We start from the raw sequence: 25,044 nt of genomic DNA, 5'->3' as shown, positions 1-25,044 counted from the left end.
ACTATATATTGTGTTATCTTTCATTGGTTTCCACTTCCAAAGGATTCAGTAGCCAATGCTTTGGTGATAAGGATAGTGTAAGAAAGCTTTGGGATGAACCTCTTTGGGCAGTGATAAGTGATCAGAATCTGGATTTAAAGGATTGCAGATTGTCTCTTTTGCATACCCCCCAACTTTCTTCCCCACCAAAAAATTTCTGTGATATTTGTAGTCGGAATACTTAGACACAGAAAAGGAATTTTGAATGGATCTAACTCTATAGAATATTAGCTGTAGAGTAGATCCTTGAACATCTAAATGTTGGCTAAGACATTATATGATAAAGGATCAGGCATTAAAGGTGGTGACATTATTTGAGAGACCAAGAAATAGATACTGGTAAACATATCCAGATTCCTCCAAAGTAGCTGGAAACTTTTCTTTATTAAGGGTAGAAAGGAAGCTGTTATCAGAACATTGAGCATGTGCAATCACTGATCAACTTATCCAAGCCAAAGATTCTGCAAGCAGGTAAATAGATGCTCCATCACCCCTTGCCATTCCTTTTCATTCTAAAAGAAAGATAGCTATTTAAATGCAGAAATTTTTGTTCTTTAAAGATGTTTTAATTGCTATTAAAATGGCTCCATTTGATGCAAAAGGTTGACTCTAATTGCTTTTTAAGCTGTGTGATTCATTATTCACAAATGGAGGGTCTAGAGCATCAAAGAATAAAGTGTAATGCAGGTATAAAAAATCATAGAAAAAATTAGATCCTAAGATCATTCCCCAGAAGTTGTGTTCCCCAGAAGTCTTTGCCCTGATTGGAAATTGTATAAAACTGAAATTGTAAAAAAACTGTGGTGGTTTTTAATTATTAATATTTTTATAAAGTTCACCATAGGTAGAATTAGATTGGATTTTTGTTTTTAAGGTTAAAATTGAGTCAACCATTTTCCTGTTTGTGATGAAGCTGGACTGGTGATTTCTATTCTCATTCAATTACACTCTTTCCCTAGACCAATGCATATTCAGAGAAACATCTCTGAAGGGTTGGGAGTAGGGAGTGTGAACCAGTGTGTGGGAGTTGAAAAAAGTATTGCTGGGAATACCCACCTTCCAAATGTGGGGGCCCAAGTTGGGAGTAGTCTTTTACTTTTTACCAGGCAGTTTTAGAAGACTACTCTTGGCTATGGTGTCCTGGAAAAACAAACACAATCTATTAGCAAGACCACATTAAATCATTTCACTTATGATTAAAGAATATCAGAATTTGTTCTTTATTGGCATAGCATTTAACATTACACTTTGGGGGACAACTATGTGGCACAGTGGTTAGAGAACCATCGCTGGAGTCAAGAGGACATGAGTTCAAATGTGACCTCAGACATTTAAAACTTGCTTATTTGTGGGACCTTGGGTAAGACACTTAACCCCATTGCCTTGCAAGGGTAAAAAAAAAAAAAAAAAGATATATACTGGACACTAAAATAGAACTTGTGGAGGTTCAGAATGATTCTTTAAAAATATTCTTCAGGTAAGATGGATCAAAAAAGGAGAAACTAGAGACAGAGTAAAGAGACAGGAGAGAGAATAGAACAGAAAGTGATAGTAAGCTAGCAATGAGAGTAATCCTGCATTCCCATGTGTTCAAAAATATTCATAGCACATTTTTGTGGTGGCAAAAAATTGAAAATTGAGGGGATGCCCATCAATTGGGGAATTGCAGAATAGCTAATAATTCATGAATGTTACTGTGTACTATTGTTCTATGTGTATCCATTAATGGTCTACTCTCTAGAGAAGCATGAAAAGAAAGGAACTGAAACTGAGTGAAGGTAGCAGAACCAAGAGAACACTGTACACATTAACAAGATTGCAAGCTGATTAGTTTTGATGGATGCAGCAGTTCAGAGAGCTAGGACAATCCTGGGAGACCTGTTATGAACAACAGCATCCACATTCACATGAAGAAAAATCAAAACAAAAAACCAACTACAGAATTTAAATGAACATTATGTTCACTTTTTAAAAATGTATTTTAAAAATGATCCTCCTTTTTATCCCATGGTTTTCTCTTTTTCCCTTTGTCCTAATACCTCACAGAAAATGACTAATATGTAAACATGTTAAACACAAATAGGTTCACTAGATTGTTTGCCATTGAGGAGAGGAGGGGGAAGGTAGAATGGAAGAAAATTCTGTAACATAAATATTGAAAAATGTTCATAACATGTAATTGGAAAAATAAAATAAAATAGTCAAAAAAAGAAACAATCTGGCTTTTCTCCATTGCTCTTTCCCAACTCCCAAAATTATTTTATGTTTTTGCTATACTTTTCTTAATTTGTTGTTGTTGCTGTTCAGTCATTTTAGTTGTTATCTGATGTTGCATGATCACTTTTGGAACTTTCTGGATAAAAATATTAGTTTGTCATTTCCTTCTTCAGTTCATTTTACAGAGGAGGAAATGAAGTAAACAAAGTGAAGTGATATATGCAGGATCACACACTTGGGTCATATTTGAACTCAGAAAAAAATTGTCTTCATGATTCCAGAACTGACACTCTATTCTGCCACATAGCTCCTCTAAATGATATATATATATATATATATATATATATATATATATATATATATATATATATATATAATTTCTGTCTACAAGAATGTAAGTTATCCAAGGACAGGAATTTCTTCAATTCTTCTCTTTGTATTTCTGGCAGATAGCTCGGTAACTGGTATGTGCTTTTAGAACTAAACTTAACTGAAATAAATTGAATAGGCTAAATTATTTGGATAGGCTAGAGTTGATTTGATTTCAATTTAGTATGTGCAGAGAGAAAGTAGCACAAAGGAGATACAATACACAAGAATATATTGGAAAACATGCATTACATGATTCCAAGTATTAATATGAAGGAAAAGATTGGGTAATTAGAACTGTTTTCTTTGATGCTATGGTATTTTGAAGATGGCAAAAATAAAGCATAATACAACACCACAGTCAACAAATTTTGAAAAAAAACTAAATAAATGCAGAAACTTGATTTTATGTTTTTGTTTATTTTTTACTTAATTTGCCATTTAAATCAAGTTTGTAGTTGGGGCAAATTGGGCAGAAAATAGTATTACACCCAGGAATGTGTTTTCTGGTTTGATTGGTTGTTTTTGACAGAAGAAAGGGTCCTGTTGATTTCTCGGCATCAATCTCTGGTATCATATTGAGTTCTTTATGAGATGTTCAGTTACAGATGTTCAGTTGACTTTTCTACTAATTGTCTGGCTTGAGGGTAGCCTCACAGAGCACTTCTGAGAGTATCAAAGATTCAGGGAGCTATCCAATTCCAATGCCACAGAGGTTCTATAGTATTACATTACCCAGTGACTAACAGTGTATAGCTCTAGGGTTAGCAAATGGGAATGAATTCAACTAATTTGTTAGACATAATATAAAGAATAGAATCACAACATTTCATAGTTAGAAAGGACCTTGGAGGTCATTTAGTTGAAATCATACACTATCCAAGAAGCTCTCCAGATTTTTCATGAAGTCCTCCAATAAAGGGGAATCCAGTACCTTTTGAAGTGATAGGTAGTTTTTAGTGTTAGAAAGATTTTCCTTGACATTAGTCTAAATCACCATTTCTCAACTTCTACCCACCCTCTAGGGCCAATCTCTTTTCCAGGTGAAAATCCTTCAAATATTGAAAACAATTATTTATATCATGTTTCCCACAAACTGTTTGTGTGGACTGAGTAGCAACAGATGGTATTACTTATACTGACACCACGCCTTCAAAAACCAGACAATGGTGATATACCACACTAATATGGGCAAGGGTGTTTCTGTGTATCTTCTAACCTCTCATTCCTTAATCCTCTCTAATCAAATTCATTCTTTATCACCAAAAATAGACTCTCACTAAATATTCTATATTTTCCTAAAAAGGACTGGTATATATGATCCTGCTAATTCATAGGCAAACACCTTGGCATTCTGGTGTTATAATGGTTGACTCCCAAACAAACTGTTCTAATAGCAAAGGTTGCTGTGGAGGAAAATTTCCCAGCTGTCTCCTTTCCAACATCAAAACACTAATAGTCTCTCCAAATAAAAAGTCCATGCTGGTATTTTCACTATTCTGAAGATCTCATGGAAGAGAGAGAAAGAGAGAGAGAGGGAGGGAGAGAGAGAATATATGAGAGAATGATAGTACCACAAGAGGTAAGAGAGAAATATGACTCATAGAATGAAATTAAGGTGAAAATATCCTAGGATTTTATATAAATTTATTTTGCAGAGTCATCATTCCTCAATAACAACAAAAGAATACCAGTTGGCTTTGTCTCCTATAGCTATCAGCACAATGTTCAAAGACAATCATATACCATGGTAGATGGAGGAGGGGGAAGAAGTATGGTTGCAGAGTTGCATAGACATTGAGACAGGTTGGGACAGTTTTATGCTAATCATCATTAGATAATTTGTCATCTAGTATGAATGAAACTAGTACCATACATTGAATACATCTGTCTGAGCAAGGAACTATAGGAAAGCACATACCATTTGTGAAGTTTGATTGAATGTCACTAAGTCAGACTCCCTTAAATCTGATGATACTGCAGTGCTGAAGTATCCTGTTTATTTGGAAAATTCTGACATCTAGAAGACCATGGAATTCAATTGTATCCAGGCACTGGGTTCAAATCTGGAAAAGATAGTGAGAATGATGTCTTTGCACAATATCCCCTCATTTGAATCAAAATTATATGCAAGTCACGTCATAATTTGTTTGATGTTATGGCTGTCTTTAATATTGAAGAGCAAAAACAATAATAATTCTAGGCTACGAGTCAATCACCAGTATTTATTAAGAAGCTATGATGCTTCAAGATACTAAAGTGAGAAATTAAAAGAAATATATCAGTAGTCTATTATTTTAGGAAGCATATATTTTAATGGGGTAAATACCCTGCAAATGAAAATGGGATAATGGATACATACATACATACATACATACATATATATATATATATGTATGTATGTATATATAGCTTTTGGAAAATGATTAGCCCATTGTAAACATTTAATGAATATTTTTATTACTTTACTATGAACCTGGTTCTATCATGGGCATCTCATACATATATACATTCATAAATATGTATGTATAGCTATGTTCATAGATTTACACATGTATCTATATCAGGACTGTCCAAAATGTGATGATTTTATGCAGCCCCCTGTGGGTTTACTAAATGCTTTAGTAAGCAAAACCAAGCTACTGCAGAATTTTCACTAAAATTACATATTCAAATATATTGTCAATTGTTTCAATAAAAACTTTTAAAAGTAAGGTTGGACACCCTGATCTATATACATAAACATATATATATATATATATATATATATATATGTGTGTGTGTGTGTGTGTGTGTGTATATATATATATATATATATATATATATATATATATGAAAACATGTAGATGTATATGAGATATTCCCATAGATATTCCTAGATTAGGAAGATATATACATATATAGGATATATAGGTGGGTATTTAACTACACACACACACACACACACACACACACACACACACACACACACAAACACATAAGGTAGGGAGTTATATGGCCAAAGAGAGGACCAAATTAAATACTTTTGGAAATTTTGAGAAGGAAAAATGTTTATTCAACTATGGAAGTTTGAAGAGGAACAGGATCAAGAAAGATTAAATGGAGAATATGGCACCTGAGTTGATCTATAAAGGAAAAGAAATGCCTGGGGCTGAGAAATGAGTCACTCAAGGTTAGACAGCATGTTAAATTCAGCACTTGGCATAAGTAGGGTCTCAGTTCTCAAGTGCATACCCTTTATTCTAAACTATGCTTACCCTTCTCCTGTACTTTCTTATTAATAGTACCATTGAATTCTTTTCTATATTTCCTTTCTAGGAACAAATTATTCAGTTTTATTTGCTTCCCAGTTTCAGTTGGAAATATTATTATTCTTCTCTTGTTCTGACTTTGCTATTACCATAAAATATTATTTTCCTTATTGGAGGTTGAGTATTTTATTAGAACATTTTATTTCTTACACCATACTTAATTTTATTTGCTCTCCTTCAAGTAGATTTTTCTCTTATAATGAAGAAAGATGACAGTGACCACATTCTATATCTGTATCTACCACCTGCCTATCGAAATTCAAATGAGGAAATATTTGTTCCATCATGAAATCAAAATTGACCAGTGCATTATTTCCAACTAGATTGCATGATGTTTTCATGTTCTAGTTACTTTGTGTCCAAACATACAGGTATCCTTCTGTTTTTCTGAATCCTTCATATGTGTGATTTCTTATAGCACAATTATAACAGATTTCATAAATATACTGTAAAGTCAAGCAAGCACTTATTAAGTATCTATCTTGTATCAAACAACATACCAAAGAAAAATAAAATAAAAAATAAATTACACCAGAAAACACAAAACTAACAACAAAAATAATCATATATCCATTTCCAATTCATAGTGACCAGTTTTATTTTTCAATTTACTTTCTTTTCAAGCTAAAAAAAAAACCAGGAAAACTAGGGGTGTAGCCAAGATGGTAGAGTAAAGGCAGTGACTTACCCAAGCTGGCCTCCAAACCACTCCAAATACCTTTAAATAATGATTTAAACAAAATTCTCTAGTAATAGAACCCACAAAAAGACTAAGTAAAACAATTTTGCAGCCCAAGACTACTCAGGAGATTCACAGGAAGGGTCTCTTACATCAGGTTTAAAAAGGACCCACAGTACAGACTGGGCTGTGGCAGAGCAAACCAACTCCAAATATCCAGGAAAAGACTACAGGGCAACTGAGTAGCAATGGCAGTTTCCAGACCTCTCAGCCCAGGGATTGCTAAGGATAACTTAGAAGGCCAATAGGAAAACTGTCGCATTGGGGTGAGAGTGGAGCACAGTTCAGTGCAGACCCAGGAATGAACCTTGGAACAGGTCTTGGGAGCCACTTGCAGAGCTCTCAATACATGGAAGGTAAGGGAGTAAGAAGGAAATTGCAGAGGTCTCTTTGCTACCCCGAGTCTGGACTCAGTTGCTTTGCCCATACTCAGATCTGGGTCACAGTTTAGGGCCTCAGTCCAGGAAAAGAAGAAGCACAATAGTGGCTTCCTAACTTAATGAAGTAGGGACTTGTTTCACAGTACCAGGGCAGAAAGTATACCCATACACCAGAGCGTAGGCCAAGAGTTGTCAGAACCTCTCATAAGACTTAGGAGCAATTGAAAACTTGCAGTCCCTGGAGTTAGCTCTAAAAAAACTGCAAAACACCTTAAATACTTGGGACGTGGCATCTTTGACCACAGATGTAGAACCCCATTTTATTAAAAAAGTTAAAATCATGCCATAGGCTGAGAAATGAACAAACAATAGAAGAAAAATAAATTTGACCATAGACAGTCACTTTGGTCATATGGAGGACCAAAATATGTCCTCAGAAGGAGATAACAAAATCAAAGCTTCTGCATCCAAAGCCTCAAAGAAAAATATGAATTGGTCTCAGGTCATGAAGAACTCAAAATGATTTTGAAAATCAATTTAAGGGAGGTAGAGTAAAAATTGGGAAGAGAAATAGGAGGTATGCTAGAAAATCATAAAAACTGAGTCAGCAGATTGGTTAAGGAGATACAAAAAAAAATGAAACAAATAACATTTTAAAAACTAGTTTGGGCCAAATGGAAAAAGTGGTACAAAAGGCCAATGAAGAGAAGAATGCCTTAGAAAGCAGATTTGGGAGGGTCCTCCAGGACTGAGCCAAGATGGCAGCATGAAGCTAACATGCTCAAGGAGTTTTTCCCTTCTCAAAACTAATTGAAGCCTCTACACAGGCATTAAAGCTACAGATCCTACAAAAAAAAAAAGAGAAGATCCAAAGAATTTTTCAACTCCTAATAGAAGATGAAAGTCTGTGCCTTTGGGGGAAAAGGGGAAGTAAAGCCCAGAAAGGCAGGAGAAGGGTAAAGCCAACTGGAGGCTTTTAGCCACAGTGTAGTCCAGGTCCCCACAGCATGACAATAGCATAGGTCCTGGTAACTAGATAGAAAACCATTGGGGAGGGTGCTAATATCAAACAAAGTCTGAATCCTGGGAACACTGGGGCAAAAGACAGGACTGAATTGTGAGCAAACCACTGCCTAGGTAGAAACTGGACATAAAGGAGAAAATAAACCTTTGCATAGGCAACATCTTGGCCAATGATGATCCCAGTCCCAGAATAAAAAGCTTGGATCTATACTCCCTATATCCCAGGAGCAGAGCTCAGACAATAAAGTTGAGCAAAAAAAAGCTAAAAGAGTGCTCACTATTGAAAGCTGCTTTCCCGATAAAGATCACAATGCCAAGTTGGAAGAAGAAACCAGTGATAAATTACTTACTAGTGATAGTTTAAAAAGAGAGTCTATGAATTGGACTCAAATCCAAAATCTCATGGAAGAACTTAAAAAAAGAATTTAAAAACCAAAGAGAGAATAAAGAAAAATGGAAAAAAGAAACAGGTCATGTAGGAAAATTATGAAAAATTGACCAAAGAAATCAACACCTTCAAACGTAAAAGTATTCAATTAGAAAAAAGAATGTAACTCTTAACATTGATCAACTGGAAAAGGAAACACAAAAGTTAAATGAAGAAAATAAAAGCCTAAAAATTAGAATTGAACAAATAGAAAGCAATGAATCCATGAGACAAGATTCCATCAAGCAAAGTAAAAGGACTGAAAAAAATTGAAGAAAATGTAAAGTATCTGTTAGGAGACACAAACAACTGGTAAAATGGATCCATGAAAGATAATTTATGACTCATGGGACTACTAGGAAGCCAAGATCAAAAGAAAGAACCTGGAAAATATCTTGGAGGAAATTATCAGGGAAACCTGTCCAAATCATTTAGACCAAGAAGACAATATAGCCATTGAAAAAAATACACAGAACTCCAGAAAGAGACCCCCAGAATAAAAACTTCCAGGACTGTTATAGCCAAATTCCAAAATACTCAAATAAATGAGAAAATACTGCAAGCACCAAAAAGGAAGCAATTTAAATACAAAGGAAACACAAAAGTCTTATACCACCTCAAATTTGAAGTACCAAAGGGCCTACAATACCATATAGTGGAGAGCAAAGGAACTGGGATTTCAACCAAGAATTTACTACCCTGCAAATTCAGCATATGAAGTCAGGGGAAAAGATGGATGTTCAACAAAATAAAAGATTTCCAAAATTTCCTGACCAAAAGACCAGAATTGAACAGAGAATTCATTTGCCAAATACAGAACTCAAGAATTGCATAAAAGGTAAATGGAAGGGGAAGGAAAAAAATAATATAAAACAAAACAAATGTTAGTCAAGACTAACAAATTGTTTACTACCCTGTAAGGGAAGTAATAACACTAATAACTCTTGAGAATTTTATTTTGCTTAGGATACTTAAAGGATAGAATATAATTGAAAATTTTACTTAGAGTATATGGGTGTGGTTGGGCCATGTCTCTCCATTGAAGAGGACCAAGAAGACATCACAAAAGCCCTGATGAAAAGAAGAGACTTTGACCTACTTTAATACTGCTTTGCATACAAAATTTAGTACTTTCTCTGATGAGGGCATCATAAGCTGGGGGATCCTGAGTCAATGTCTCCCTTACCTTACAATCAATTGTAATGTTCTTAATAGAGACCTTCAAGGGCAACTAGGTGGTACAGTGGATAGAGCACCAGCCCTGGGGTCAGGAGGACCTGAGTTCAAATAGTCCATGAAATCATTTTACTTGTATGATACTTTGACTCATAAAGATTGTGTGTCTTTGGAGGGAACTTGAAAAGGGGGGGAGGTAAAAACTGATTATAATTTAATGTAGTTAAAAATTCTTGAGAAGTATACTACTATTGAGAGAGAAGAGGGGAGGGTACTTTGTGACTCTGAGGTAATGGTGTTTATTAAACACTCAAGCAATCAACAATCAATTTGATAGTACTTTGAGCTTATCAATCAATTAATCAAACTGTAAATGGTGGTACCTGATTAATTGTACTTGAATAATAAATAATACCAGGTTAAGAGACACAAAGATCTATAATTTTTAGAGGGAGAGAAAGGAGGGTGTGAAGACTGAGTAAATTTTATTCCATAGATTTGGTCCAGAGAGGGTATCAGATATAATCCCAATTGGGTTTAAAAAAATCTATCATATTCTACAGGGAAGGGGAGGGGTGCAGCAGAAGGGAAAGATAAGTGAAAAAGGAACTTACAGAAAGCAATGTGAAGGTATAAGTGAAAATAAGCTTAATGTTAATCTTAAAAAAATTTAAAGGGAAAGGAGAGTAAAACTTTGGTGAGAAGGAATAAGGAAAGAAAAGGGAAAAATATAAATGAGGAAAGATAGCAAGGAGGGAAAATTAGAAATCTTAACTGTAAATGTGAACGGGATGAACTGTTCCTTAAAAGGGAAGTGAATAGCATAATGGATTAAAAACCAGAATCTTACAATATGTTGTTTACAAGAAACACATTTGAAGCAGAGAGATATACACAGGATAAAAGTAAAGGGATGCAGCAGAATATATTATGCTTCAACTGAAGTAAAAAATCAGGTACAGCAATTCTGATCCCAGATAAAGCAAAAGCAAAAATAAATCTCATTAAAAAGATAAGATATCTTCTTGAAAGGTACCATAGGTAATAAAGCTATAACATTATTAAATATGTATGCACCTAATAATTTAACATCCAAATTCCTAGAGGAAAAAGCTGAGTGAATTACAAGGAGACATAGACAGCAAAATTTTAATAATGAGGGACCTCAACTTTCCTCTCTCAGAACTAGATAAATCTAACCACAAAGTAAACAAGAAGGAAGTTAAGAAGGTGAATAAAATCTTAGAAAATTTAGATATAATAGACCTCTGGACAAAACCTCCTGAGGATAGAAAATAATATACATTTTTCTCTGTGGTACATGGCACCTATTCCAAAATTGACCATGTACTAGGACATTAAAACCTTATAATCACTCAGAAGAGCAAAAATAATAAATGCATATTGTCAGATAATGATGCAATAAAAATTAATGTAATAAAGGATCATGGGAAGATAAACCAAAAATTAATTGCACACTAAATAAGTTAATTTTAAATAATGAGTGGATCAAACAGGAAATGCTTGAAATACTGAAAAATTATATCCAAGAAAATTATAACAGTAAGACATCTTACCAAAATTTGTGGGATACAGTTAAATAACTTTGAGGGGAAACTTTATATCTCTAAATGCTTATATGATTAAAATAGAGAAAGAGGGGATCAATGAATTGGGGATGCAACTAATAAAAGTAGAAAAAGAACAATTTAAAAGATCTTCAATTAAAAATCATATTAGAAATTCCAAAAATCAGAGATTAATAAAATTGAAAGCAGGAAGGCCATTGATCTAATACATAAAGCTAAAAGTTGTTTTTATGAAAATGTCAATAAAATAGATAAACCTTTAGTTAATATGATTTTAAAAGATATATAACCAAATTAACAGTATCAAAAATGAAAAGGTTGAACTATTCAACAATAAGGAGGAAATTAAAAATACTTTGATGCTACTTTGCTGAATTGTATGCTAATAAATTTGACAACCTGAGGGAAATATATTGATATTTATAAAAATACAAACTTCTCAGAATAACAGAAAAGGAAATATATACTTAAATAACCCCATTTTAGAAAAAGAAATGAAGAAATTATTAATAAACTCATTAAGTAAAAGTCTCCAGGTCCAGATGAATTTACCAGTGAATTCTACCAAGCATTTAAGGGACAATTAATTCCTTTTCTTAATAAACTATTTTAAAAAATAGAAGACGGAGTTCTGTCAAATTCCTTTTCTGTCACCAATATGATGCTGATACCTACCTAAACCAGGAAGAAATGAAACAAAGGAAATTATAGACCAATCTTCCTAATGAACATTGATGTAAAAATCTTAAGTAAAATTTTAGCAAGAGATTACAGCTAATCCTTACTGGGATAATACACCATGATCAGGAAGGATTTATACCAGGTAGGTACAGCTGGTTTAATATGTTCAACATAATTGAACATATCAATAGCAAAACTAACAGAAATCATATGACTATATCAAAAGATGCAGAAAAAAATTTTTGATAAAAGACAACATTTATTCCTATTTTAAACAGTAGAAAGTATAGGAATAAGTGGAGTTTTCCTTAAAATGATGAGTAGCATCTAAAATTAATCAAGAAATATTATATGTAATGGGGACAAAAAAGGAGCACTTCCAATAAGATAAGTGGTGAAACAAGGATGCCCATTATCACCATTACTCTTCAATATAGTTTAGAAATGTTAGCTTTAGGAATAAGAGTGGAAAGAGAAATTGAAGAAATCAGATTTGGCAATGAAGAAGTGACACTTTCAATCTTTGCAAATGATATGATGTTATATTTATTAAATGCCAGAAAATCATCTAAAAAACCCTTGAAACAATGAACAAATTTAGCAAAATCATCAGCATTTCTATACATGAGCAACAAAGCCCAAGAGCAAGAAAGAGAAAGAGAAATTCCATTTAAAATAATTATAAACAAAATTAAATACTTTGAAACTACTTCCCAAGGCAAACCCAGAAACTAAATGAACACAAATACAAAGCACTTTTCATCCAAATAAAGTCAGATCTAAACAAATGGAAAAATTTAATTGCTCATGGTTAGGTCGAGCTAATTAAATAAAAATGACAATTCTACCCAAATTAAATTACTTATTCAGTGCCATAGCAGTCAAACTACCAAATAATTATTTTACCGAGCTTGGAATAAATAGTAACAAAATTCATCTGGGGGAACAAAAGGTCAAGAACAGCAAGGGAACTGATTGAAAAAAAAATGTAAAGAAAGGTGACCTTGATCTACCACTTCTAAAACTATAATATAAAGCAGCAGTTGTTAAAACTTCTCGGTACTGCTTAAGAAATAGGGTGATGGATCAGTGGATTAGAATAGTTTCAAAAGAAACAGTCATAACTGACTACAGTAAACTACTGTTTGACAAAGTCAAAGACATTAGCTTCTGGGATAAGAACTCCTTATTTGACAAAAATTGTTAAGAAAACTGGAAAATAGAATGGCAAAAATTAGATATAGACCCACATTTCACACCCTATACCAATATAAGTTCAAAGTGGGTCCAGGATTTAGACATAAAGTGTGACATCATAGAAAAATTAATAGAATGGGAAATACTCTATCAGATCTATAGAAAGAGGACAAACTAATGACCAAATGTGAAATACAGTACATTATAATTGCAAAATGCATGATTTTGATTATAAATTAAAAGGTTTTTTGCATTAATAAAATCAATTCTGCCAAAATTAGAAGGAAACTAGAAAGCTGTGAATCAATCTTTACAACTAGGTGTTTTGATAAAGATTTCATTTCTAAAATATATAAAAGAAATCCATCAAATTTATAAGGCTACAAGTAATTCCCCAATTGATAAATGGTCAAAGGTTATGAATAGACAATTTTCATATGAAGGAATTAAAGCTATATATATATTCACATGAAAACAATGTTTCAAATCATTATTGATCAGAGAAATGCAAATTAAACCAACTATTGTATCACCACAAACCTATCAGATTGCCTAAAATGACAAAAAAGGGGAAAAACAATCAATGTTGGAGGAGTTGTGAGAGGATTGGGACATTAATGCATTGCTGGTAGAGTTGTGAAGTGATCCAACCATTCTGGAGAATAATATGAAACTATGTCCAAAAAGCAAGAAAAATGTTCCTGCCCTTTGACCAAGCAATTCCCATTCTAGGCCCATATTCAGAACAAATCAGAAAAAAATGGAAAAGGCCCACATGTTTTTAAGAGGCAAAGAATTGGAAATTGAGGGAATGTCCATCAATTGGGGAATGGTTGAACAAGTTATAGTATATTAATATTATGGAATACTATTGCTCTCTAAGAAACTATAAAAGGTCAGACTCTAGAGAAGCACAGAATGAATCCCAGGATCCGCTGCTGAGTGAAGGAAGGAGAACCAAAAGAATGTTCTACTCATCAACAACAACATTGTGAGTTGTTCAGTCTTGATGAATGCAGCTCTTCACAGCAATTCAGAGACTTAATACAACCATATTAGACCAGCTATAGACAATGCTATTTCCATCCAGAGGAAGAAAAACAAAAGAAAACAAAGCAAAACAAAACAAAACAACCCTGTAGAATCTGATGAAAATTACATTTATTTTTAAAAAAATTTCTCATATCTACTTCTTTCCCTTAATCCTAATTCCAATACCAAAATGACTCTCCTGTAAATATGCTTAACCCAAATGTGTATGTACAATAAGGTGGAAGGAAATTTTGTAGCTTAAAAATATACAGATACATATAGATGAATGTTGAAATATTTATAACATGTATTTGGAAAATTAAAATATCAATAAATAAAGCAGAATTGACCAAATGGAAAAAGAAATACAAAAACTATCTGAAGAAATAATTCCTTAAAATAGAGAACAAAGGTAATGGAAGCTGGTCACTTTGTGAGAAATCAAGAAAAAATAACAAAATCTAAAGAATGAAAACCTAGTAGAAAATGGGAAATATCTTATTGGAAAAACAACTCATCTGGAAAACAGATTCAGGAGATATAATATAAAAATTATGGGCCTACCTGAAAGCCATGCCCCCCCCCAAAAAAAAGAGCCTAGAAATCATTTTCCAAACAATTATCCAGAAAATCTGCCTTGACATCCTAGAAATAGAGGATAAAATATAAATAAAAAGATTTCACTGATTACCTCCTTAAAGAGATCCCAAATTGAAAACTGCCAGGAATATTATAGCTAAATTTCAGAACTCTCATGTCAAAGAGAAAATACTGCAAGCAGCCAGAAAGAAACAATTCAAATATCATGGAGCTATTATTAAGATAATTCAAGATTTTGCAGTTTCTACATTAAAGGATTTTAGGATTTGAAATAAAACATTCCAGAAGGCAAAATAACTTGGATTACAAACAAGAATTAAATACCCAGCAAAACTGAACATATTCTTTCAGGGGAAAAGATGACTATTCAATGAAATAGAGAACTTTTAAACTTTCCTGATGAAATGAAATGAAAATTTGTTCTTGAAATACAAGAGTCAATTGAAGCATAAAAATGGTAAACAGGAAAGACAGATTATAAGGGACTTAATGATATTGAATTGCTCATAAACCTGAAAGGGAAGATGGTACTAATAAATCATAGGAATTTTCTCATTCATAAGGCAGTTAGAGCACATATAGACAAGGCTGATGAGAGTTGAATTTAAAGGTATAATATATGAAAAAGATGGAATTGGGGCAGCTAGGTAGTGCAGTGGATAGAGCACCAGCCCTGGATTTAAAAGGACGTCAATTCAAATCTGGCCTCAGACACTCAATAATTACCTAGCTGTATGACTATGGGCAAGTCACTTAACCCCATTGCCTTGCAAAAAACAAAAAAATAGTTAATGGACAAGAATGGAATGTACAAAGGTAAAGGAGAGGTAGAATGTGGTAAATTATTTCACATAAAAGAGGCAAGAAAAAGCTTTTGCAGTTTAGTGTAAGAGAGGGAAAGTGAGGGGGAGTGAGTGAGCCTTACTCTCATCAAAATTGGCTCAGAATGGGAATAACACACATACAATTAGGTATAGAAATCTATCTTATCCAGAAGAAGTTATGAGAAGAAAGGGATGGAGAAAGGGGAGAGGAGAGTGTGGGGGATATAGGTGATAGAAGTGAGGAAAGATTGTGGGAGAGGGTAGTCAGATAAAAAACACTTTGAGGAGGGTGAAAGGAGAGAAAGAATAGAATAAATGAGTGTGGGGCAATAGGATGGAGGGAAATACAATTAGCAATAGCAACTATGGGAAAAAATATTGAAGATCTTTGATAAATATCTCATGTCTCAAACATAGAGAACTGTGTCAAATTTAGGAAAAAATAAAAGTCATCCATCAATTGATCAATGATCAAGAGATAGCAACAATTTTCAGATAAGGTTATCAATGTCCCCTATTTAAATCATTTTTTCAAAAATGTCCTAACTCAATATTGATAGGAGAAATGTGAGTTAGAATAATTCTGAGGTACTACCTTATACCTATGAGAAAAATGACAAATGTTAAAAGGGATGTAGGAAAATTGAGACAATAATACACTGTTGGAGGAATTAGGAAAGGATTCAACAATTCTGTAGAGCAATTTGAAACTATGCCCAAAAAGGCTATAAAACTACACCTCACCATTGGCCTAGCAGTGGTTCTGCTAAGTCTTTATTCCAGAAGAGATAAAATATAGGAAGAAAAAGAGCCTATATGTATAAGGATATTTATAGCAGATCTTTTCTGGTGGCCAGAAGATGGAGTTTGAGGGGATGCCCAGAGATTGGGGAATGGCTAAAGAAATTGTGGCATGTGATTGAAAGAAAATGATGTTATGTTAAGGGAAATGATGAACGGAATATTTTCAGTAAAAGAAAAAAAAACAACTTTTGCAGATGCAATGGGTAATGTATTTTATACAAAATAGCAGCAATATTGCAGTATGATCAGCTGTGGATGACCTTCCTTTTCTCAGCAATGCTGTGACCCAAGAGAATTCTGAAGGACTTATGAAGAATATTATCCATCCAAAAATCGATTTGATGGTATCTGAATATAGACTGAAATATGCTTTTTCACTTTATTTTTCTTGAAGTTTCTCTCTTTTTTGTTTACTTATGTTTACTGTTATGTTTACTTTTACATCATGGCTATTGTAGTAATTTTTTCATGACCACAAATTTTAACCTATAGAAAGTAATTTGCTTACTCAATGAGGGAAAGAGGGGTTGGAGAAAGGAAATTCTCTAATTTGGAATGCAAGGATTTTGGAAGTAAATATCAAAACTTGTTTTTGTTTGTAACTGAGGGGAAAAGTAAAGTAAAATTAAATGAAAAAAATTAAGCCATGAGCATTTTGGTATACATGGAAGTGGTCTTTCTTTCTTTCTTTTTCTTACTGAGGGCATTTACCAAGCAGTAGGATAGCTGGGTTAAATATTATGAGAAATTTAACAACTTCCAGTATCTTCTGAAAAGAATATAAATTAATCATTACCACCACCACCTCTGGGACTAACATGGGACCTTACACATAGTATCTGTTTACTAAAGGCTTACTGACTACTACTATTGGAATGAGGGGAGATGGAATGCAAGTTTGCTAATGAAGTGATGGTAATAGAAAGTATTCATTCTTTGCCAGCATTTTTATCCCAGATAATGTATCTGAAGAGGTAGCGTCACATTGGAAAGAGTCATTTTCCACCAGAAGAAAAACATGGCATTAAGAAACAGTTACTGTTCCTTATTTCAAATACATTTATCTAACTAAAGCACTTAAAAAACTTGTTTGATTTAACATGGCAGTATATTTATGTAATTTGACATAATTGTACTATAAGAGATAAAATATGTGAAGGATTCAGGGGAACATTAGATGACTTGTATGAACTGACACAAAGAAAGTACACAGACCAGGAGAGTATAATACAGATCAACAATGTTATAAGTGGAAATAAAGCACTAATTTGCATATATAACTACATATATGTTTATATATAAACATTTATATCACATTATCAATATTGTTTCTATAATACTAAGGTCACAGAAATAAAGTTTAAAAATTACTTGGTGCTCACGATTTAAAAAGTCAGTTAAGAAAATGATTCAATTTGAAATACTTCTCTTTGTGGAGTCAGTGAGAAAGTGTATGTATCATCTGTGATCCATGAGTCTAAAGAAACTCTGGAGAATACAGATGGGAAGGAAGTGAGGAGAAATGTGTTCCTTTTGGGGATTATTTTAACTATGGTGTTAGGAAAAAAAGTTGGGGGGGGAGAGTTTATAAAGAGAATTTTATGATGAGTCTACAAGGAACTTACAAGTACAATGTATTTTTTTAAACTGTTTCCTGTAATTACTGAAGAGAAGGCAAAGACAGAAAGGACTAAAATTGAAGAGTAGCATTAAGATTTTAAAGAGATTTTAAATAGTGATCATATTGAACTAGATGGAGTAAGACCAAGAAAGTCAAAAAAAGAGTCAATTATTATAATAATAAGAGTTTGAAGTGATAAAATATTGTAAATTATTGTATTCTTTATGCATTATTGTTCTTTTCATTCAGTTATAAACTGTACATTTTCAGTAATTTTATTATTTACTAAAGTCTAAATAGATATAATTATTATTAGACCAGGAGGTTTTTCCATTTCATTAAATAACTGATCATGAATGAATTTGAGAGTTCTAATTATTGTTACTAATAATGCTAGTGAAATACTTTATTATAATTATATAATAGGAAAAACAAAAACACACATGTTAAAGCAGTGTTTTATTCTATAATATATTGCATGCTTAACATTAATAGTTAATATTAGATAGTCTTTTTTTAAAGGAAAATACTTTACATATGTTCACAATCGATCCTCCAAAAATCATGCAAGTGATATTAATATCACCATTTTTCAGATGAGGAAACTGATATCGCTAGAGGTTAAATGACTTGTCCAGGGTCACACAGCTAGTGAGTATTTATGGCATAATTTGAACTAAAATCAGTCTAATTCTAATTTAAACTTACTAACATTGTACTACTTTGTTGATAGGGATCATAGCATTATTCATCCATGACAAATAGATTGCTACAGCATAATCTTAGATCAATAGAGAACTTAGATCGACAAAATGAAATATAAAGCAATGGATCAAGGGTCAGGCTGGGGTTGGGTGTTTGATCAAAGAAATGGTAATAGTAGGCAGATATTAGATCTTAAAACTTGCTGTTTGTGGAAAGTGTCATATGTGCTCTTGAATTTTTTTCTTATGCCATAAGGGAGAAGGTTTTGAAGAGAGAAATATTGACAAAGTATAGTTTTTCTCTAATCTTCCATCTTACCTAATGCAAATATATGAAGGCAGAATTCTGTGTATAATCTCTTACTGAGGAAGTAGAAATGTCTGAGGATTCCAATTTCATATTCTCTTCTGGAGAATCATGTTGCTGCCTACTTGGCAAGCCAGTGAAATCCAAACTTAATATATCTATTTTTTTGCATTTGAAATCTGTGTTGACATTATCTTCATAGACTCCTATATCAAGAGTTTAAAGGAATTCTAGGGCAACTAGGTGGCACAGTGGATACCTCTTCAGGGCACTGGCCCTGAAGTCAGGAGTACCTGAGTCCAAGTCCTGCCTCAGACACTCAATAATTAGCTAGCTGTGTGGCCTTGGGCAAGCCACTTAACCCCATTTGCCTTGCAAAAACCTAAAAAAAGAAATTTGAAGGAATTCTAAACACCATGTAGAACAGAATTTAAATAGTCAAACAAGTGTTAAATAAGGATTTTAAGAGGTAGTTCAGTGGCTCAATGAATTGAACACCAGATCTCACATCAGGAAGATCTCAGCTTAAATCCATTAATATTGCAAATCTGTATGTGTTAGATGTGTGACCTTGGACAGATCATAAACTCTATATTAGTTTCCTCATCTTTAAAATTTACATGATGATAATAATATCTACTTCCAAGGTTACTGTGAGGACAAATCAAATAATATTTGCAAAGAGCTTTGAAAACCTCAGTAATATACAAATTCTACGAGAATTAATCATGTGGTATGAATTGTACTAAACATTAGCCCTAAAAAGGACCAAAGAATAATTTTTTAATCTCAAGGGGTTTACATTCTATTGGAGGCGATAGCATGCACATAGCTCAATACAACCATTCCCCTGGTTTTACAGAAAAGGAAAGAGACTTAGAGAAATAGCAGGTCTTTTCTAAGGTGATACAGGTAATGTTTGAAACCAAACCTCTGACTCCAAAGCTAGATTTCTTTTGACTGTACATCCTTATCAGATTTTTCAGATTTTTAATGCTGTTATTGTTGTTTGTCCTTTGTTCTCCAAGAGGACCATGTCCCGCAGAAGGTCATATCATGGCTTGCAAATGAACTGGATTTAAGTGAAGGAGTTCTGTGGAAAGTCACCATCCTCATTTTCTCCTCCAGACTCATTTCAGTCCAGGGTGCTGATATGGATCAGGATAACTGGAGATGGCCCAGGAGGATAGAGTAGAAGATTGACCTTTAAAGCTAAGATCTTTTCCATCTCTCAGTTTGACAGAAGAAAGCCGCATTCAATGATTAACACTAGCTAAGAAATGAGACAAAGAATAATGTTTCTTACCTTGTAAAAAATAAAATCAGTTTGGGAGAGGAAGATCCTCAGAGTTTCTGGTCAAAACAGAAATAATTGCTAATTTATTCTCAATCTGAGCTATTGGGATATAAATGGTGACCAAGTGAGGTTTGTACTGGGATCTTGTAGGTCAATCAATGAGAACTGGAGTGATTTGTGTTTAATGAATGGATCCATGAAAATGAAAGGTAGCCCATTAATAACCTTTGCTTAGGACCACACTAAGAAATAGAATCATACAACATCGCCAGAAATAGACAGTCTTCATGAAAAATTTTAGACAAGAACCAGTGATGATAAACCAGCCTCCTAATCCCATTGGGGTCCATCAGCCACATAGTAATGTTCACTGAAGCAAAGAATAATGAAAAAGGAAAGCAGGAAGGTTCCTTTGGGAAGATATGTGGCCAGGGTGAAGATGTTAACATTTCACACTTCAGATACCAAGCCTGCGTTTGGAGATTTCAAAAGCAAGGGGTAGTAACTGCAAAATAGTAAATGACAACTTGGTTTAAGGAGGAGAAAAGTCCACCAAATTTCTCATTACAGTTATGGAAGTGGAATGGAAGGTCTCAGAAAATAATAATAACAGCAATAACAATTAATATTTAAAGAACAATTTAATGTTTCTAAATAATGTGCTTATGTTCTCTCATTGTATCTTCATACCAACCCTAAGAGGAAGGTTTTAATATCATCCCTAATTATACAGATAAAGACACTGAAGCAGCCACTGCCTGGGATAGCAGGGTGAGTGACTTGGACCTGAGTCAAACAGATAGTAGGTATTTGATGCACGATTTGAATTTAGGTCTTCCTGATTCCCAGTTTAGTGCTTTGACACTATGACACTGAGGGAATACTTTTGACTAATATTCTGTCTGTTGATTGAATGTGGAACTATAAGTGTATCACTATCAGTTGATTTTGTTTTATTAGAACCATGGGGGATATCTGGAACTGATTGTTATGTCAAAAGAGAAGGCATTAATTAAACAATTTTTAAATCTGTTTTAGAAGGATCTTCACTAAGAAATCATTACAAGGATCTAGATTTAAAGCTTGAATGAACTTCTGAGGGCATCCAGTCCAATCCTCATTTTAAAAAGGAGGAAACTGAAACTCATAGAACTACTGTGTTTTAAGGTTTGTATAGTGATTCACATATATCATCTCATTGTGAGACTCAGAATAACTCAGTGAAATAACTATTATAGGTTTTATTATTCCCGTTCCTGTCCTTTGTTATCAAAGAAGACCAAAATGACGTCTCTATGTTTAAAACAAATTACAATGTGCTAGACTGTGACTGATCAGCCCAGGAGGAGCTCTGAGTGCTCTACCCCAGGTTGGGCCAAATAGTCCATGTGAATACCCGGGTGGGTACACGTATGTCACATTTTCTTTGAGCTGGTTCAATTCTGCCTTCCTCATGGAGTGTAGCCCCCTCATTGATGAGGACACACTATGCTGGACGGTCCTGTGCCAGTATTTCCCATGCTGTACAATCAGTTCTAAAGTTATTCAATGAGACCTTCAGGGTGTCTTAGTATAGCTTCTTCTGAACCCCTTGTGAGCACTTGCCCTGTGTGAGTTCTCCATAAAATAACTGTTTTTTTTTCCCTCTCATGTCCAGTCCATTGTAGTTACACTCTCGGTAATAATATTGGAATGTTAGGAAGTTTAGCTCAAAAAAGGACTTTAGTTTTTGGCATCTTCTCCTGTCAGGTGATCTTCAGAATCTTCCTAAGACAATTGAAATGGAAGCAATTCAGTTTTCTGACATAGTGCTGGTCAACTGTCCAGGTTTCCCAGGTACACAGCAATGAGGTTAACACAACAGCTCTGTAGACTTCCAGTTCGGCAGTTATTCTAATTCTAATTCACACTTTCTTTCTGAGTCTCAAATACTAAGCTAGCTCTGGCAATGTTTGTGGCAACCTCATTATCAATGTATATCTCCTTGGAAAGGACATTGCCAAGGTAAGTGAACTTTTCCACAGTTCTCAAAACTTCTCCATTTGCTGTAATCGATGGTTCCATATACGGATTATGTGATGCTGACTGATGGAGCACCTGGGTTTTCTTGTTTTCTTAATTGTTAGACCAAATTTAGCGCAAGCAGCAGAGAATGGATTCTGATTTGTTGCATCTCTGCTTCAGAGGCTGCATTGAGGGCACAATCATCTGCAAACAGAAGATCCTGCACCACACTCCTTCCACGTTGGTCTTGGCTTGTAGTCTTATCAAGCTGGAGAACTTGCCATGAGTGTGGTAACTGATCTTTAGGCCATGTTCATCCTCGTTGAGAGTATTTGAAAATATCATGCTAAGAAGTATGGGAGCAAGGACACATCTTTGTTTCACTCCATTGGTGATCAAGAGCATCATCCACTCTCCAGGACCCCGGCATGCACGCAGTCATGAAACTGATGGACAATACTGATGAACTTTTCTGGGCAACCAAATTTTGACCTAATTTCCCATAAACCCTCATGCCTGACAGTATCATAGGCCTTACTCAGATTTACATTCCCATTATTTCCATTTTACCAATGAGGAAATTAACACTTGGGTTTTTGATCAACTTGTCTATAGTTCCCTAGTCAAGGTCAGAGACAAGCAATGAAGTTCTCTTCTTCCTAACCAATAGAATGATATAAACTACTTGAGGACTGAGGCTATACTTTGTTTTAGTCTTTGTAAAATGCTTGTTGTATTGAAAAGGATTTCAACACATCAACACAACACCAATACCAACAACAACACCATTAGCACCAACAACAGCATAACAACTTCCAACCATCAATACCACACCTAAAATCAACATTACCACCACCAACACCTCCATCAATATCAAAACCATTATCACCAACACCAAACATCACTTACAGTACCAACATTACCAGAATCACTAAGAAAAGTACAATCACCACCTCTAACACCGTCAACAGTACCACTAGCACCAATAATAATATGATCACCACCAATAAAAATACCATGATGCTGCCTCCCTAAGGGATTTTCCTAGTGCTATATGGGCAGAAAGAATACCTGCTCAAAGATTTAAATCCAGGTTCTCTGACTCCAAATGTAACAAAATACATCTTCCCTCTTCTACACTGGTTTTCAGGATTCTTCCAAATGTAAGACTCACTGATCCTGTTGAATGAGAATAATTTGATTTCTCAAATGGTTTTGCTTTAATTAGAACTAGAGAATCTGGTTCTAATCTAGAATCTATCTGGAAATTATTCTGATATCAAATTAAAAGGCACTTAAACATGAAAAAACCCTTTATTTTAAAAGAGATTTTTAACCTGAAGGTCATTTTAGTTACCCTAACACCCCAGCTGTAACCATCTTTAGAAGTCACACATCTGCCTAGAATATTGTAATGAGTGGACTCTGGAGTCAACTTTTATCTGACCCTGAGCCAGCAGACTGGGACAAAAATTACTGACTTTGTAGTTAAAAGAACTTAGTTGACCACTTTTGAAGGTTATTTAAATACTCTGAGTTTCAGCTTCCTTGTATAAAATGAAGGTATTGGCAATATAGAATGAGAGACAGACATTTCTGTTCTTGGTCAGTGTTAGAATTTGTTTTGCTTAACTATGTGTATTTTTTATAAGACTTGCTTTTTTTCTCACTTTTTACCCTTCCCAAAAGAGAGGTTAAGAAGGAGAAAAAATAAATACTAATTAATTAAACAAAAACAATCAATATTTAATAAGTTTTTTAAAATGTGGGAGCTCAACTAAATAGTCTCTAAAGCCTCTATATTGGAATCAAAGATTTTATGAGGAAAATCAGGACGTTAGATGAGGTGACTATTGAGATATCTCCCAGTTCTAGGACCACAGCCCTCTGGACTCTTTGTTCCAATTCTAAGTCAGAAGAGTACTCAGACCTGAGCTACATCATCAAACTGCCAAAGTTGGATTGGTCCTGTTTATCACAAAGGATATTAAACAACTCTGCAGCATAAGTGACTGTCAGCCCTGTTTTCACAGATTGAGGATTCTGCTGTCGCTGAGGTTTACTGAAAACCAGGCTGGCTGTCACTTTTCTTGTCACCAAAACTGACTCCTTTCTCTCTCCCTCTCTCTACCCCCCCCCCCATTAAAAATAAAATGAGAGGCCTTGACTGGCAGAGGGGAGGGAGACTGAAGATGACAAAAGCTTAACCTCAGCCCCTTATTGTCAGGGGATTTTGGGGAGAGGGAAAATAGGCCTATAGATATGTGACCCTTTCAGTTGGTTCCAAATGAATTCCAGTATAAGGGACTTACGGTGGAAAAAATGTCAAAAAAAAAGTCCCTTACCTTTTAATGAAAAGGAATGATGCTAGTAAGTAAATTTAGAGAGCTTCAAGTTTTGGAAAGTGTTATACACTTGTTATTTGTTTTATCTTCACAAAAACCCAGGGAAATGGATGCTATTTGTAGCCTTATTTTACAAATGAAGAAACTGAGACAGATAGTTAAATGACTTGCCCAGAGACACACATCTAGCAACCATCTGAAGCTAGATTTTATCTGATGTCTTTCTGACTTCAAGTCCAATATTCTTTCCACTGTGTCACTTAGCTGCCTAAAACTAAGAATTTACTAGCTGAAGATGCATTATTTTATTTGTTTTGTTGTTGTTTAGTCATTTTTCAGTTATATCTGACTCTTCATG

The sequence above is a fragment of the Macrotis lagotis genome, chromosome X, assembly GCF_037893015.1.
Source record: "Macrotis lagotis isolate mMagLag1 chromosome X, bilby.v1.9.chrom.fasta, whole genome shotgun sequence".
Lineage (NCBI taxonomy): Eukaryota > Metazoa > Chordata > Mammalia > Peramelemorphia > Peramelidae > Macrotis > Macrotis lagotis.
The sequence above is the reverse complement of the archived record's forward strand: the minus strand, read 5'-3'. Positions refer to the sequence as shown.